This window comes from Pistacia vera, unplaced genomic scaffold (genome assembly GCF_008641045.1).
Source record: "Pistacia vera cultivar Batoury unplaced genomic scaffold, PisVer_v2 Contig6, whole genome shotgun sequence".
In the NCBI taxonomy this organism is placed as follows: Eukaryota; Viridiplantae; Streptophyta; class Magnoliopsida; order Sapindales; family Anacardiaceae; genus Pistacia; species Pistacia vera.
The window spans coordinates 177,321-194,433 of record NW_022196445.1 but is presented as its reverse complement, the minus strand read 5'-3'; the positions used below and the strand labels follow the sequence as shown (position 1 = coordinate 194,433).

Genomic DNA, 17,113 nt, shown 5'->3' with positions numbered 1-17,113 from the left:
TTAGCAGTCTTATATGGCCTCAGATTAAGAACAATAATAGGATCCACTGATCCTAAAATCCATGTCATCACCCGAGCATCTTTAGTCCGCCATTGAGTTAGTTTAGGAACATCAATAGGAGCCTGATCATTCCCATCAATGTGACCCCATAACAAATAAATGAATTGAAATTCCCAGGCAGAACTACCCGTGAATTTCACCGCAATGGAATCAGAAGACATGATAGCCAAATTAAACAGTAAAGAGATAGCCACTAACTAGCCCAAGAACAAACCCAAACAGTAGCAACCAAACAATTTCAAAAAATAACTGGTAACGATACCTACCCAGAAACATGCAACAATCGGCACCCAAAAATTGAAGATCCCAAACCAAGAATTGTCGACAACCACCCAAGAAGAGATCGACCACCACCAAGGAACCACTAGAAATTGCCGACACATGCAACAGACCACCAGAAACTGCCGACAAACTTAGGACCTAAGGTGCGCCACCAACAAAACCCACCCAGAATAAGCCGAAAAGTCCTAAGAGACACTCAGACAGTGTCGAAAATACCAAGGAGCCCCAAAAACAACGCCAGACAGCGCCGATGAGGAAGCCCAACGTGACCTAAAGGCACCGAAAAGAAAAAAAACAGAAACCCACACGAGAAAGGTTCGTAACTTAGGATCCTGGCTCTGATACCATGTCAATTGAATTCAATGTCCTCTTTATGAGGATTTCCTCTCATTATATAGGCACAAATGTGCAATACACAAGGCTAGAATCAAGCCTAAATTACCGCTATTAAATCTGTCTATACCAAAACTATGTCTATATATAGATTCTGACTAAATAAGGAAGTATATATATACAATTGGTGAGAACTAAATAAGGAAACATGGAGCGTATCATGGTAACACTTGGAGGCTAGGTCAAAGGCTCGATCTCGAACTATGGAAAGGATCTCATCGATGATCACATGCGAGTCTTGCTCTCATAGCTAAATACACGGTTATTCCTTTCACACCAAATGAAGTGAACTGTGGCAGAGAGGACTAACTATGTAAGGAGATGTCTGAAGTCATCCTTGCATCTATGACGCAGAGCCGTTCACTGGAGACAATATAATATTATTCTTTGTAGATCATGAGTGATCTAAACATTTAAGAAGTCTAGAGTGTAGCTTAATTAAGTTAATTGTAACAAATTGCACTGTTCAGACAGAAACTTACACTTCATTAATAAACTCCAGTGATTTGTTTAGCGTTTACTAATATTATTTCACCCAGTTGGTCAAAAGGTAAGATTCTGAATACGAATAATCTCATAAAGTCTCTTCTTCTTCCAATGAAAAGAAAAATACTGGGAATTACAATGGATCGAACTCAATTATTAGACGTCAACGGACTTGATCCCGAGGGGGCCTGACAATGGCACTGCCACAGCCGAGACTTGTGCTTACGGAGTGGCTTAGTTACATTTTAATATATACATGACAGGGCTCAAACCTCAAGGTCCGTATTATTTTGAGTCAACCATCCTTGAGATAAACTCTTACTTTATTTCCTACTAGGGTTTTGCTTATCATACGGTTTATATTAATAAAATAATAAGGGTTTCTCATTAGGTCATTAATAAGACATATAATTGTGCCAAAAGCCACGTTTTTGGCATACACGTTGTTTTAGCAATAAACGTATAAAATAATTGTGGGTTTGGGTAGCAAAAAAGGACAATTGGATAGGTTTTGTCATATTATTGTCTATCTAAATTAATATTAAGAATAATATAAAAGCCATATGAAACCAAAAAAGTCCGTAGATATGTGGTTTCGTCTGATTGGACATTTTCCACACCACCAATAAGTAAACGTGTATCTATCTCTGCCAATAAGAATCTCCCAATTTACAAGGGCCCTATCTCATTTTTCTTATGGGAAACTTTACCCAAACTTTGACTCCACCCATATAATCAGAAATTACTCTTCAGGAAAATTAAGTAACAAATTCAAGAGAAGTAAATTTATGAACGCCCACCACGATGGGCGTGGAAAGATATCCTGGAGACCTGAACTCGTTTCCTTTTAGGAGATTAAGAAATCGTTATCTTTTTACGTGAACAAGTGATAAACTTAATATGAATTAGACTTGATTTAGGTTTATAATTTTGATAATTAAATCTTATATTATATGATATTAATAAGGTCAAATGCATGGACGAATGAACAACCATTTCCTTGATCCGATGTTTGACCTTTTAACCCCACCCTTACCCTTACCCAGAATCTGACAAAAAAAAAAAAAAACCTAAGACTTGAAGAGCAACTCCGGTCACCCATGGTAACACGGAAATTTGGCAAAAAGTTTGACCAGAGCCAATCAGCATGTGACTTTTGTCATTCAATATTAAAAACTTCAACGAGGTGGCAGTATTAGGTGGGGTCCGGGCAATGGGCTTGAAGGTCTCTCTGATTATAAACCTATCAATATTACATGTTATCTGAGGGGTTGAAGTTGAATTCTTAGTTTATTTATTTGTTATATAATAATATAATATATGGTTGTACACTGTTGTTTATTGCAATTGGATTGGGCTGTTGACACAGTGGCTGTCTGATTGGAAGTTTTTTTAAAATGAGTCAAATACCGTAGGCTCTCTAAAAAGAAAGAGCATATGCAATGTTTAAGATGACTAAAAGAGGAGAGAAGAAAAGAAGAAAACAGTTAGCTATGGAGGATGTTTTCAGACGACCTGGCCAAAGGGCTGGTGCCCGAGGAAGAGAAGAGAGTCGATTCAGTTGGTGATCATAAAGAAGAGATTGCTGTTAAGGTGAATCTTTTTTTTTTCCTTCTTTCTCTAGAAGAAGATACTTGTTTCTATAAAAGATGAAATTCAGTTCATACTTTTTTTTCTTTAATAATTTATTGCTTCCATCTTTCTGAACTTTTTCTTGAAGAATTATACACATGTTTCTGTTTTTTTTTTTTTTTTTTTAATTTCATTTCTTTCTTTATACATATTTCTTCAGATCGGAAAGAAAAGACCATGGAATGATAACAACCATAGATGAAACCATCTTCACCCAGAAAACAAAAAAAAAGCTAGAACAAGCCATAAAGATGTTAAACTTAGATCAACTTAAGTTTCAGTGAAACAAACTATAATTATGGTATAATTAAATCGATCTACATATGAAATGAGACTTTTCTATTATCTTCAAATTTAATGAGGTTTTGACTTGATGTATATGAGTAGTATGAAATATATATGCCTTTTTTCAGACAATTTAAGAAGATACTTATATATTGAGAGATAATACTTTCAACTATAGTATTTGATCACATGCATGTACATCAATCAGCATCTGCAAATATAGCTTTCATTAACAAAGGAGAAAGAACATGTTGGGATTGGGCAATTAATACGAACAAAGACTCAGACAACTTGTTGGAACTTATATTAACTGGGATTAAAGTGGTCCAAATTAATTCATAGTTAATAGACTTTGATATGTCTTATTTCTTCAACCTTTTTTTTTTTGTTTGTGATTGGGTGTCCAGATCAGTTTGCAACTAATCTCTCGGAGACTGGCCAAGAACAAAAATTCAAAATACTTAGTCGCATAATATGCCGCAGACAAAAGATTGACCTAGTATATATTTCATTGTTCACATTTTAATTAATTAATGTATTTATTTATTGTTCCATTCCATTATGATCTTCTGTTTGTTAATTTTATTAAATTTATAATGCAGGACAGTTCTAACTGATTGGGAAGGATCATCCATGGGACTGACAACTCAAGAGCATCTTCTTCAGGCATAAAAAAAGAACAGGTTAGAACCATTGTGGATAATATTTTGGAAATGTTAGTCATATAATAATATTTCGAAGAGTGAAGATGATTATTTATTCAATATTTATAATTAATTTTGACTGTGTGGACGTAGGATGATCAGTTGAATCTGCAGAGCCGAAAGGGTGAAGTGAGAGAAGAAAATGAAAGACTGAAGATGTATTTAGGTCGAATAATGAATGATTACAAGATCCTTCAAATGCGATTCCATGACTTTGTTCAGCAAGACGCGAAAACTACAGCACAGACATCTAATGATCATGACCAAGAAGTCGAAGAAACTGAGCTTGTTTCTCTAAGTCTTGGAAGATTTTCAAGTGATTCAAAAAGGAAGAGAAGACGAAAACCTCTAGCTCAGGAAAAGAAGATGATCAGAAAATTAAAGAAGGCTTATCCCTTGGACTAGAATGCAAATTTGAAGTATCAAAACCAGATGCAAATGAAGCGTTACTGATCCCAGCCTCACAAATAGTTTTGAGGAATCAAAGGAAGAAGTGGGGAGACCTGGCACATAGTAAAGCTCTCAAGACAATGAGAAGTGGAGACGAAGACATTTCTCAACAAAATCCAGTCAAAAGAGCCAGGGTTTCTGTTAGAGCTGGTGCGATACACCAACGGTAAGTATTGATCTTTTAATTAAAAGCTACAGTAATTAGGGTTCAATCTTATATTTGATGCCTTTTGCTACTGTTTATAATTAAAATATAAAGCTCTATATTCCTCATAATATTATTAACAAAAAATTGTTTTATGCAGATGAATGATGGTTGCAATGGAGGAAATATGGACAAAAGATTGCCAAAGGAAACCCTTGCCCTCGTGCTTATTATCGCTGCACTGTTGCTCCTTCATGCCCAGTCAGGAAAAAAGTGCATATATACTTAAGATTCATAAAAGTGTTTTCTCTTTTCAATATGTCTCTATCTTTCTTTAGCCACTGACTTAATGTTCGGTTACTTGGGAATTTTAGGTGCAAAGATGTGCTGAGGAAATGTCAATCTTAATCACCACCTATGAAGGAACCCACAACCACCCACTTCCAATGTCAGCAACCGCTATGGCTTCTACAACTTCTGCAGCCGTTCATGTTATTGTTGGCTCATCATCGAGCTCTGCCTGGCCCACTGCACCATCCACCTCCATCACAGCAGCCAATAATAATCTCCATGGAATAAACTTTTATCTAACCGATAACTTAAAGTCCAAGCACTATTTACCCCCTCCTTCATTATCATCTACACCTTCATGCCCAACAATCACTGTTGACTCACCACTGCACCATCTTCTTCCTCTTCCTTTGGGTGGTTATACAAATTATCCTCAACTGCTCCAAGATATTCTTCACAAGTCTAAGCCGGTTCTTCGAATCCAACTCAATGTCGTGGGGCAACAATTTACTTAGCTATGGTAGCACTCAGCCATATATCAAAAATCAGACTGGAAGTTTAAACCCCGGAATAAGACAACCTATGGAGAATATTTATCAATCCTTCTTACAAAAGAGTAACATTCCTGCTGCTCCCCAACAATCTATACCTGTAGATACGATAGCTGCCGCAACCAAAGCTATAACTGCGGACCCAAGTTTCCAATCTGCTTTAGTAGCAGCGCTACATCAATCATTGGAAATGGGACAGCGGTGGAACGAGTGGTGCAAGTCAGGTTGGCGGAGGAGATAATCTTGGTGTAATGCAGAAACTTAAGTGGGGTGAACAATTTCCAGTGGCTTCTAGTTACTCAGAGAGTGTGAAAGGCAATGGTTGGGATCAAGCTATTTGAACAAATCATCAACACGACAAATACTCAGCGGGAAGTTTGATTTTCTACCACCTTCTTTACCATTTGCTCTTCTAAAAGTGCATCTGCATCTCCTGCCGAGAATAGAGAGCATACAAATTGAGATTCAAGCACTCATTAATCTTCTTTATATCGAATTTCCACCTATGTTTAGTCGTTTACTTAATCTTCATATTGTGATGTATAATAGATAAAGAAATCTGTGCATACGCACGGATGGTGCATGCACAGACTTGCAGGGATTCTTTTATATTTTGTTTTTTTTAATTGTATAATTTAACTTGTATTTAGTTTTGCTTCTAATCATCTGGTTGATGAGATTTGGAATTCTAACAAGATTTAATTTTTACTAAGCCATGAATTTGGCATACATAAGATGGGAACTTAATTGGTATTAATGATTTTTAGAGTTAGTTATGTCATTATGTCATAATATTTGCTAAAATATGGGTTGATACCATATTATTAACACGCGGGCGAACACAAACATATATATATACTAGTTAATAGTTATATCATCTACAATTGCCTGAATCTCAAGATATTTTTCGAACCAATTGAGAACTTTAGTGGGATAGGTAAGTCGGGGAGACTCCCTTTCCATATGAGAATTTCATTTCGGTACAATAAAAAAAATATCCAAATACTCAGTGTAAAGGGTATGAAATAGAAAATTGGAAACTTCTTAATCTGCTCATTCAATCTTATCTAAAGATATGAAAGAGTAAAAATCAGAAAGCTCTTCTTTCAAGTTATAAGTAGAATACCCAAAAAAAAAGTCGACACACTTGTCCTCATGTTGATGGTTACAAGCCTCTTGAATCTTTTAATTACCTATTTCTTTTTCTTTGATTTAGTTATTTTTATTTGTATAAATAATTTTGAAACCTGTATTCATGCTAAAACCATGATGATTCAACAAAACCTTTAAACTAAGTCCAAAGGTTCCCATATAAGTATTTCTATAATAAGGTGATTCATTACTTGTCAACATATACTGCATTTTTTTTATTTTTTTTTGTTTATATATTCTTGTATATGGTATTTTCTTTTCTTTTGTGTGTGAACATTCATGCATTTCAGAAACACTGTTAACCATGTTATTATAATTAGCCCGAAGAATTTCGTTAATCTTCAGTACAGAGTGCATTAATTCCTACCATATAATTATAGCTAGCTACACGGAGACGAAACTCATTAGACAAATCCATGCAGACATTTTTGAAAGAGAAAATTTAGACAGGCAGTAGTCTAAGGAGCATAAGCAATATGCCAATATGTAACGATATACACAAACCTTTTAATGTGGTAAAACCAAAATTGACACATATATATATCCAGATAATATCGGTGAAGAGAAGGTGTGATTTTTGTCAATGAAAATTTGATAGCTAGCCAATTTTGACAGGCTAATTTGTGTCATTCTATTTGCTGCCAGACATGTTGATACTGATAAGAAGAAGTTGACATTTTCAATGCTCGTTCTTCTCCCATGTGTTTGATATTCTTTGGGCATTGCTAAATCTCTATTTAGGTAGTTAGGTTTCATTTGTGAATAGAATACCTCAAATATTTAAATAAAAGTATGAGTTATGCCTAAAAAAACCAGGGCTGACGTGAGCCCACGTCAGCAAGGGCCAATCAGAGTTCAGGAAAGGTTTGTGCCGTCTAGACACTGCCACATCGCGCAAGGACGAAAGAGGTATGACTATTGTCAGTATAGCAGGTGAATGTCAAGCTTGTGAGTGGCTAGGAATTGTCTACCTGCCCAAGTCCTACGCGATTTAAGGATGTCTTCCATGCTGACAACCAATGGGAAGTAGGTTAGGAATTGTACCACACCTATCTAATTGCAGAATCATGATTGCTACCTTAGATCCACCAACTATAAATAGAGGGCTCCTCTCTCATTTACGGGATTGACTCATCTTCAGTCTTCCAAAGCATACTCTCTCTCTCTCTCTCTCTCTCTCTCTCTCTCTCTCTCTCTCTCTCTCTCTCTCTATATATATATATATATATATATATATTCTTTCTAGATTATAATTCAGCTCGCTGCACGCGACCTGACTATTACCACCTATTAATAAAATCACAATGGACGTAGGATTCGCTTTTGAGCATTCGAACCAATTTAAAAACTGCTTCTTATTTATCCTTTAATTGCATATTTTCATATCACGTGTAATTTCTAAGTCCGCTTAGCACTTTGCACGTGTGAGTTGTTGGTGTCAAAATGAAGCATCAATGATTTGGCGCTAGAATGAGGGCCTAATTTAGTATTCGCTCTTTATCAGAAACCTCTGACCAATCGGTCCTACCCATCAACAAATGGCTCGCGGTTTCGAAACTGAGCGAACTGACCTCGACAATAAAGAAATCCCCCGGGTATAGGATGACACTTCTCCCGAAGTGTAGCCAATCCAACAGAGTATCATGGCGGATATTCCTTCGAGCTCACAACTTGACCCAACCGTGATGAATTACATGGCGAGGTTCAAAAAACGGCTAGACCGTTTGGATCGGGTCGTACCACCAGAGTCCAATAAGGTGGTGCCATTGCCAAAGACGCCTGCAGGTTGCACAAAAGCAAGAAAAAGGGCAAAAGCTCGTACCAGCGTGTAAAAGTAAGGGAAAGCAAGTGGCGAGCAGTGGACCAAAGGGCTCTGAGGGTCTAGCGAACATCGGTCGCTCAACGAGTAGAATACCCATGGCATTGTGACTTGGTGACATGTCACATGCAGCATGAGCCGTCCCATGCCATGTCGCATGGGCACTCCCAGAAAAGTGCAAGACAGGGAGATTCCCAATATTGCCAAAATGATGACCTCGACCGTCATTATGCAGAAAACCCCTATCGTCCGTGGGTCAGTTCTTACCACTGCGGAGGTCGGGAAAACTCCATGAGCTATTAAATGCCTTCACACGGCCCCAACCAGAGTGTGTCAAGGTTTGTCGGAGCTTCCGACCGAGATGAGGAAGAGTCCGATTTGCGGTCTCTCCTCAACCGCAACCGTGAGGGTCGAACCCACGTTGCGGAAAGTGATCCTCAGGTAGTTCCACTACCTCAGATTAAGGAATTGCAGCGAGCTTTGGATCAGCTTAAGGCTCAGCAAAATGAGCATGGGAAAGTCGCTGAGGCGTCTCCCTTTTCTCCAAAAGTGTTAACTGCTCCTCTCCCATCGAGATTCAGAATGTCCGACATGCGAGCGTTCGATGGTAATTTTGATCTGTAGGATCACCTTTACGAGTTCAACGACTCATGGAACTCCACCAAGTCTCCGATATGGCCAAATGTTGCTGCCTAGCTCTGGTTCAGATCTCTTCCCGCGGGATCAATCAGCACGTGACAACAAATGAGCTCCTCATTCTTGAGATACTTCCCGGCGAACAGGAAGTTCTCAATACCGTAGAGCTATTTAAGCAACATACGGCCGGAGAGGAATGAATCCCTCCAATCTTACACAGACAAATTCCACAAGGAACTCCACTCACACTCCCGAAGAGTCCGTTCAGACTCTCATTATCGTGGGGGTTCGCCCGCAGACTAACTTGTGGAATGAGTTACAATCTGAGGATGATGTTTCCCTCACTCGCTTCTACAACCTCACTGCAAAGTATCTCCAAATCGAAAATTTTGTGGCCGCTCTTAATCGCCACACCCTCAGTTCTTCGACTAGTGCTCTCGAATGGGGAGAGAACAGTAGATGGGCTAATGACGATCAGCAGAAAGGAAAGAAGTAGCGATTCGAGCCCAAAAAATCTTATGCCCACGTTTCTCATCGCGATCGCAACAAAAGTCAATACACTCCTTTGAATGCCTCTGTGTCAGCTATTCTGGATAAGTCAGAGTAGGCCAACCTGCTCAGAGAGCCAGAGCCCATGAAGAATCTCCCCTCAGCTAGGAACAACAAAAAGTATTGCCGCTATCATCGGGATAATGGGCATCACACCGATGAGTGTTGGGCTCTCAAGCAAGCGATTGAAGACCTCATCAAGCATGGACACTTCAAAGAGTATGTTGATGGTATGACTCACATTAGAGAAAAGGATCAAGAGGAACAAGGGAAGAAGCATAGTGGTCGCAAGGGCTTCTATTGTGTAGGGATCATCTTCGGAGGACCACACCTTGTGGGGAATTCCCGAGGTGCCTAGGAAATGTATGCTCGAGAAGCTCATCATGACCCCGTGAGTATGATGAGCACGGCGCCGAGACCCTTTAAAGTTCACAGGGAAGAGGAGATTACCTACTTTGAGAAAAACGTGGTGTGGTTGCATCATCCCCATGAAGATGCACTCGTCATCATGCCTGAAATAGGACGGTTCGAAATCCAAAGAATGTTGGTGGACAATGGAAGCGCTGTGAATATCCTGTTTCAGCAAGCCTTCAAAAAAATACAATTGGACAAGGCAGACTTGAAGCCTACCTCCATCCCTCTCTACAGTTTCATTAGGGATCATCTGATTCCTAGGGTAACGATCTCACTCCCGGTCACGTTGGGTGAGAACAACAAAATGACCAAGATGAAAAAAAATTTGGTGGTAGACTGTCTGTCTGCCTTTAATGGCATTCTGGGGTGACCTCTACTGCAAAGTTTCAAGGTAGTCACCTCTATCTACCATCTGAAAATGAAGCTCCTCACTTCAACGGGGATTGGGGAAGTAAAAGGATTTTAGCGCAAATCTCGCGACTGCTACATAAGAGTAGTGTAGATGGAGTACAAGGGAAAGGGAAGGCCAATGGGCATCCTCGAGCAGGCTATGATGATCAGTAGGATCGAGCCATAGCCCGACCTATCTGAGGTATCGGTCGATCAAAATGAGCTGACCCGAGTGTTGAGAATCGGGAGTAATCTCAACCCTCGGCTCGCCAAAAGCCTGACAAGCTTCCTGGAGAGAATGTCGATGTTTTTGCATGGACTCATGCTGATATGATCGGGATTAGCTTGAATGTTATATGTCATGCACTCAACATTGACAGTGCAGTCAAGCCATAGACCTTGAGCGCTACGCTACCCTAAAAATTAAGGTAGATAAGCTCCTTTTAAATAGGTCTATTCAAGAGGTGTTTTACCTGAGTTGGGTTGCCAATCCAGTCTTGGTAAAGAAGTCTAATGGCAAGTGGCGAACCTGTGTCGAATTCACCAACCTCAACAAAGCTTGTCCAAAGGACAATTTTCCCTTACCAAGAATTGACCAGCTCGTTGATGTCACCTCTGGGTACGAGCTACTAAGCTTTATGGACGCCTACTCGAGGTACAATCAGATCCTGATGTACGCATCTGACAAAGAGCATACCTCGTTTGTTACAGATCGGAGATTGTATTGTTATAAGGATATGCCTTTCGACTTACCAGTGGCTGGTTAACCGTATGTTTTCTGAGCAGATCAGAAAGTCAATGGAAGTCTATGTTGATGACATGCTTGTCAAGTCGCACGTCGCTTTATATCACATAGCGTATCTCGCTAAGATGTTCGACGTACTCTGAAGGTACATGATGAAGCTCAACCCTTTTAAGTGCTCATTTGGAGTGTCCTCGGGAAAGTTTCTAGGGTATATGGTTAACCAAAGGGGAATCGAAATCAACCCCGAAAAGATCCAAGCTCTCCTTGATATGAAAAGTCCGACCAACGAAAAACAGGTTCAAAGCCTAAATGGAAGGATAACAGCTTTCAGTCACTTCATATCAAGGGCAACATATCATTACTTGCCAATTTTTAATATACTTAGGGCCAACAAGAAGTTTGAGTGGATTCCAGAATTCGAGCAGACTTTTCAAAGTATAAAAGAACATCTGGGAAAGCCACATCTCATAACTAAGCCACTTCTCAAGGAAATTATATTCCTCTACCTATCCGTCTCTTAGTATGCGGTCAGCGCAGCTCTGCTTCGGGAAGAGGACAGAGTCTAGTGGCTAGTGTATTACATGAGCAAATGATTGTTGGACACCGAAATGTGGTATCCAGAAATGGAGCGATTAGCTTATGTCTTGCTGATCGCCTCTAGGAAGCTGTAACCCTATTTTCATGCCCACACAATCCATATTTTGACCAACTACCTGCTCAGGCAAGTTCTTCAGAAGCCAGAAGCTTTGGGTAAGTTACTCAAATGGGCAATGGAATTGACTCAGTTCAATCTGCATTATAGACTGAAGGCAACCATCAAAGGGCAGGCTATTGTCGATTTCATTTCGGAATTCTTTTACCAACCAAATCGAGAATCCAAGCAGGAAGCTAACGAAGTCATCCAAGAAACCATTTAGAACTTATCGACTTGGAGCCTTTATGTCAATGGTTGCTCGAACAGGAAAAGAGCCGGGGCAGGTCTTCACCTCCTCAGTCTCGAAGGGACCTGCATTCATGAAATTCTTCGATTTGGGTTCCAAGATACGTTTAATGAGGCTGAATATGAAACGCTGCTCGCCGGTCTATGACTAGTGAGGGAAATGGGATCAAACACGATCAGCATTTACAGCGACTCACAGCTGGTTGTTAATCAGATCTTGAGACAATATCAAGCCAAGGAATAGAACATGATCAGCTAACTGAAAAAAGCTAAGGCCGCACTCGAGCCTTTCAAGCACTTCACGATCAAGAAAATTTTGGGAGACAATAACTCTGTCGTGGATGACTTGGCAAGAATAGCCTCATCGCTAGACTCAGATATCCCGAAAAGTATTCGAGTTTGGTATATAGAGATTCCTAATATCAACTCACCTGAGCAAACCGTAGCTACAACATAATCAATCTTCTAGATGATTTCAATCATTTAATATCTTCGAGATGAGATTCTGCCCAGTGACAAGATTGAGGCAAAAATCCTGTGCACTAGAGCTGCTCGTTACACGCTCGTCGGAGATCAGTTATACAAGCGAGGGTTTAGCGCCCCTCTCTTCCGATGTGGAATCGACGAAAAAGTAAACTATATTATGAGGGAGATACATGAAGGGATCTATGGTAATAACACCGCTGCATGATCCCTCGCCAATAAAACTGTCCGCCAAGGGTACTATTGACCTCTACTTCAAGAAGACACTTTTAATTTTGTGAAAAGTGTGACAAGTGCTAACGGTTCATGAACATCTCACGAGCTTCTTCCCACCAGCTGACGACTATGACCATCCCCTGTCATTCTCTATATGGGAAATTGATCTTATTGGGCCCATGCCAACCAGAAAGGGGGGCGTTAAGTATGTTGTGGTCGCGGTAGATTACTTCACCAAATGGGCTTAGGCCGAGCCTTTAGTCGCGATCACTACCAAGAAGCTCAAAGACTTCGTTTTTATGAATATAGTATGCCGCTACGGCATTCCTCATACACTCATCTATGATAATGGGAAGTAGTTCGACAATAAGGAATTTAAGCAGTTTTGTGATGAGTTGGGGATCCATAAAAAGTTTGCCTCAATAGCAAGATCGCAAGCCAATGGTTAGGTTGAAGTTGTCAACAAAACCATCAAGCACACATTGAAGGCCAAGCTTGATGCTGCCAAGGAAAATTGGGTCAATGACGTCCCAGAAGTTCTATGGGTATATATAACAACTCTAAGAACCTCTACTTCGGAAATACCCTTCTCGCTAGCATATGGCTACGAGGCTATGATTCTAGTGGAAGTAGGGACTGGTTCACTCTAGAGAGACCTATTCAATGAAACAAACGATGAAGCACTTCTACGTGTGAGTCTAGACCTAGTTGAAGAACACTGTGACAAGGCTTGGTTAAGGATAACATCCTACCAGCAGCGTGCAAAAAGGTTCTTTGACTCTAAGGTCAAGAGAAAAGACTTTCAGGTTGGCGAACTGGTTCTGAAAGAAGTCTTTATCAGTACAAGGGAACTAAGTGCGGGGGTATTGGGATCTAACTAGGATGGACCATACCGCATTGCTAAGGTAATACGACCTGGAATGTATCACCTCAAAAGGTTTAACAGTTCTGAAGTACCGCGAGCTTGGAATATTGAGCATCTTCGCCCTTATTATCAGTAATTCCGAACTCGGTCTTAATTTTATTAATTTCTTTTACTTGTATAGTTTTTCTTGTAATCTTTATGAATAAGATCGTTCTACTTTATCTCAAAATATTTGCGTCATGTTCGTTTGAATGATCTTGTTCGTTATGATATTTTTACAAGTTTCCTGATCAGGAGTATAATACTAGCCTTGTGAAGTGCTCGAATTGTAGAAGTGTTATCACAAATGGCCGAAAGTACTCCTTTTATATATGATTAAAATAAGTACAATGGGTAGCAGAAAAGATAAAAAGTAAAAGAGGAAAAGTCAAAAGAAAAGCTGTGCAAAAGTAGAAGAGGCGATCACTGGTCCCTGCCTCCAAGCTCTGTGGGCGCGACCTCTGTATCTCGCGGTTGGTCGCCGACCATCCGATCAGTTGCTGGGTCCTCAAGAACGTATGCCTCTGACTAGTTATCCTCCGGAGAAGGCTCTTGTCCTTCTTCCTCATCGGCATCATTAGCTTAGGCTATGGAAGCAAGGATGTCCTGATATTCATTCAGGAGATCGGAGAGGTCCATCTTTGGATTCCTCGATCGCAAGTTGTAGATGGCTTATATTGCCTAGTCAGTGGCCTTCCTCTCAAGTTCAAGATTTTGCCGCCTCATCTGATCAGTTAATGAAGTGACACGCCCTTGGGATAGCTCGAGATCTACCTCTAGAGCTCTCTTCTACTTCTCAAAGTTTTCCCACAATCGAGCTCTGTCTTCCTCTGCCTTTATGGCATGCTCAGAGTTCGCCTTCAACTCTTTCTCTTTCTTGTCACACTATTTGGTGAGTTTGGCCACTGTTCTTTGGAGCTCCTTGTTCTCCTCGCCTCTCTTCTCGAGCTCAGCCTTCTGGAAGTCCACTGTGTGAAGGGCAAAATTTCTCTCTACCAAGTACTGATTTGCTTGAATATGGATCGCCTTCGCTTCTGCGTCCAGAGTCGCAAAGTCCTGTTTCAGCTTGGTATTCTCTTCCCTCAGCTCGTGGAACCCTTCAACAAAGTCTAGATCGATCTTCTATTAGGCCATATGCAAGGCGAGCAAGGACTGCATGAGAAAAGAAACAAGAGTTAACCTCCATTTTCCCAAAAATCATAAAGGTTAGAAAATTAACTGATATTGGAAAGTCCTCGACAAGAACAAGTTGTTTTACCCAGATTTGCAGCTAAAGCACATTAGCCACTAGGTCCGTGGGTCAGGAAGCCACGAACTTCTCGAAGGCCGCAACTAGTTGGCACTCCAGTAGGGTATACACACCGGTTACAGGTTCTCTGGGAGTTGCCTCATGAATCCAGCACAAGCGTGTTTAACCCCAAAGGAACTGGCATCTCATTGACCTGTTGTTTACCCGCTCTCCTTTGGGCAACCGCGACCTCCTTCTCTCCTCTGCACGAGCTTTTGGGGGCTGCAAAGGGGCTTGGTGCGCTCCTCGGGGGTACCCACTAGTGGAAAGCTTGGTAAAGCTGTGATCCCCTAGACGGAACCCCTAAGCTCTTCGGCTCGAACTCTGATTCCTCCTCAGCAAGCAGCTACTTCCTCTTCTTGGTTTTCTGCTTAGCGGCGCGAGTAGCCACGGGCCGAGAAGCTTCCCTATGTCACTCTGTGGGTGTTTGCCCTTTGGCGCCAATATGTATCCCTCCAGTAGGGATACTGTCGGGGATTGCCTCGGCTGGCACAGTCGGGGTGACCCATGGAAATACGAACCCTCTGGTCCTCGTCAATGGCCTTGGAACCTTAGGTGGCATGGTCAGTGCGTGACATGAAAGTATGTTAGTAAAAAGGTCACCTCAGGCAAAAGAAAAGGGTTCTAAGTGTGAAGATACTTATGGGCTAAGGGTTCCAGAGATGCTTTCAGATTGAAAAAATCATACTTTCTTAAGTTGGCAGTAGTCACGAGCAATCTTGCATTGCGACTCTGCTCGGGTAGATGACCGAATGTCATAATTCGGTTAAAATCTGTCAGAGTCGTCAATCTGATCATCTTATTTCTTGCAAAGAAACAAAAAGTTCGTTAAGTATAAGAGCTGAAGAAAAAGGAACAGTTTGCAAATCAAAAGAAAGAAAAACCTACTTGGCTCCCTAAACTGGCAAACACCATCATATGCAAAAAAGAAAAATTTGGTCTCATAAGCCCCGACGTTACTAGGGTAACCAAATATTCATTCCTCGATTGTAGATCACTTTGAAAGGTAAAAAAAGTCTTTATCTTTGCTTTTCTTCAGATAGTAAGCGCATGCGAGCTCCAACGCTATTAGCTCGCCAAGACTATTTTCGTAACATGCAATATACATAGCAACAACTATTATATACGCATTAGGCATCAATTGTAGTGGCGCGACCTCGAAGTGGTCGAGGATCGATCTAATGAAAGGGTGAAAAGGTATCAACGCCCCACATTTAAAGATTGCCTTGGAGATCGTGGCCATTTCCTTTGGGGGATTCCGAGTTGTGTATGTCTTATGCTGGTAGATATCCATGCTAAGTGCGAACTAGTCTACCGCTTACTGTATCTCGTCCCGGGTGGCCACTGATAAGGCCTTTTGCACAGGACCTACTAGGGCGCCCGACACCTACGACCTCGTCCCCTCAATTGCTCTAGTTGCTAGATTATCCATTGCTCTTAAAGTCTGAAAAAGGGGCAACATGTAGAGATAACTCAATCTCCGTACAATGTTCCGTATGATGACGTGGAAGAGCAAAAGAAACTCTAATTTACCTTAACCCATAGAAAAACCCTGAAGAATGAATCCCCAAGGATTTGTGCCCTAAGTTCTCACTTTCTATAAAGAAAAAAGTTCTCTTTTTACTGCTGTCTAGAGATACACACCATGAAAGCTTACCAGGCAGTTTATACCCACCATTACTATAAGTCAAGCTAGTAACAAAAATAATAGAAGAAAACAAAGGAGAAGTCCTCCTTACCTCTTGATTGTTGGGAATGAACTTCTTGTCGTAACGGAGAGTGCACATCAATTGGGAGAAGAGCTAACTAATTTTGCAAGAGTTTTGTTTTTTCTCTTTGAAAATGTGAGTTTTGTGATAAAACTTGGGGCGAACCTAGGGTTTTATAGGGGAAAAAAATGATGATTGGTTTCCCTAAGCAAGCGACGCTTGGGCTGGATACGTTTCTCGCCATTGATTATGACTAGGTGTCATTAATCAGCGAGAAGAGTAACCTTCACACTTCGTGGATACCAATCGACATTTCCCTCTATTGGAGCAACCAAGCATCAACACAGTTATCTCTCCCACATTAAATACGCCCTCATCTGCATTTAATGCTCTGAAAGGGAATGTCGTTTCAGCATGGCTTGCATTTAATGGGCATGGTTGGCACTTATTGCACAATAGACACGTCTGTCAGGATAAAGATTATTTAACTAACCAGACTAGCTGTCAAGTGCAACAGATAACATCTGAAGAGTTTGTTCGAGTAAAACACTCTTCGCCATGTATTGATTTTGAGACGATGTGATTCCTT

At 40.7% G+C, this 17,113-nt stretch overlaps 1 pseudogene; it reads left to right on the top strand.

Annotated features, from left to right (window-relative positions):
• The first annotated feature begins 2,721 nt into the window (after positions 1-2,721).
• On the top strand, positions 2,722-5,741 carry LOC116110222 (annotated as a pseudogene).
• Positions 5,742-17,113: the final 11,372 nt, after the last annotated feature.